Raw genomic sequence first — 1,588 nt, 5'->3', positions numbered from 1 at the left:
ACACGGGCCCTTTCCTTGTGATCCGATGCAGTCTGAAAGCATTCCTCCTAAACATTCGGGGCAAAGAAGACTGGGTCTCCATTGATCATCTAAAACCTGCTTATCTTCTGCCAGATGACCCGCCTACAGTTCGCCTCTCTAGATCAGTGCGCCCTATTTAACATGTATAGTATGTCATTTTTAGGGGGGGAGCCATATACCAACCGTGTTTCACACAATTGTACATAATTCCTTTTGTATATATTATGCTTGTATCTTCGCTCTTCCCTCGCAGTAAAACGAACATGAAAATTCATGTCTGGTTTTTCCTCTGTGATATTGTCTGTCTTGTGAACTTGTTATGTCCTGTTGCCTTGAGGTTTTGTATATAAGAAGAGTGTTCCACAATAATATAACTCAGTCGTTTCCAATCTGCCTTTGAGTTCACACCCTTACTCGGCGCCGTCACAAAAGCCCCTGGATACAATAGAATTGCTGAGATGAAATTGACAGAAAATGAAGTGACTCTCACCATACTTACAAGATTATTATGTAGAATGTGGCATGAAGAGTCAAACCCTGATGAATGGGAGCTAGGAACTGCATTATATATGAGTCAATAATGATATAATTATTACCCAACAAGATTCCTTTATATGCTATTAAGCTCCTCACTACTTGTTCTAGAGGTTCTTCTGCCGATTTTCTTTTAGGGTAAGGAGGAATGTATCTGTATTTATGTTCATTCTAGCTTGTGTATGGAATGATGATAAACCTTTCCAAAAGACTTACTTGAAATTGCTTTAAGGAATGTCATATCCGTTACAAGGCTTTGATAGATGATTAGTTTCAAACCTTTTTCATTAGTAACTGGTCGTATCAAGTCTTGATTCATTCTAGAAATTTCTGCAGATGATTTCTAAAAGAAAAAGAAATAATAATAAAAAAAAAACTATTTTTTACCCCACAGTTCGGAGTATTAGGATATTCGTAACCCATTATGCGTGTAGTAAAAATAATTATGGCTAATTTATAGCTTTCTTGATAATTTTATAGGTCCTTCCCTAAAAGGCTACTTTTTATATCCTAGGAAATGGAGATTTTTTCAAAAATCTTAAAACGGGCACAAACGACCATACATTGACTACTAGCGCCGTCCAAGGAATTCCTTCTTCTCTAATCTAGGATATTTCTTTTGCTGCAAAGCTTTGGCATTTACATCGAGATGGTATAAAGGGGCTTTTCCTACCTTTGGCAACGAGAAAGATTTACCTATTATGCTGAAACCTTTTGTAAAATCTGAAAAGCAAGTTTATGCATCGTGGGTGTGATAAAGTCAGTGCTATGGCTGGCATAAAAACTGGAAAGAACCATTTATAAATTCGTTTTTTAAAAGAAAACATAGAATCCATTGTGGTGCATACAAAAATAATGAACCAACATGAACTCGAGATTAATATTGTTAGTTAAAAATTAAATAAAAGCTGGAACTGGAAAAAATTGAATATGAACATAAAGATACCGTTGCCAAAGTTTTTAGAAATAAGGATACATTGTTGATTTGTATCCATAATTCAGACAGGTCTAAACTGTATCGATAATTTTATAA

This window comes from Palaemon carinicauda, chromosome 5 (genome assembly GCF_036898095.1).
Source record: "Palaemon carinicauda isolate YSFRI2023 chromosome 5, ASM3689809v2, whole genome shotgun sequence".
Classification (NCBI taxonomy): Eukaryota; Metazoa; Arthropoda; class Malacostraca; order Decapoda; family Palaemonidae; genus Palaemon; species Palaemon carinicauda.
This window is presented reverse-complemented; position numbering follows the sequence as displayed.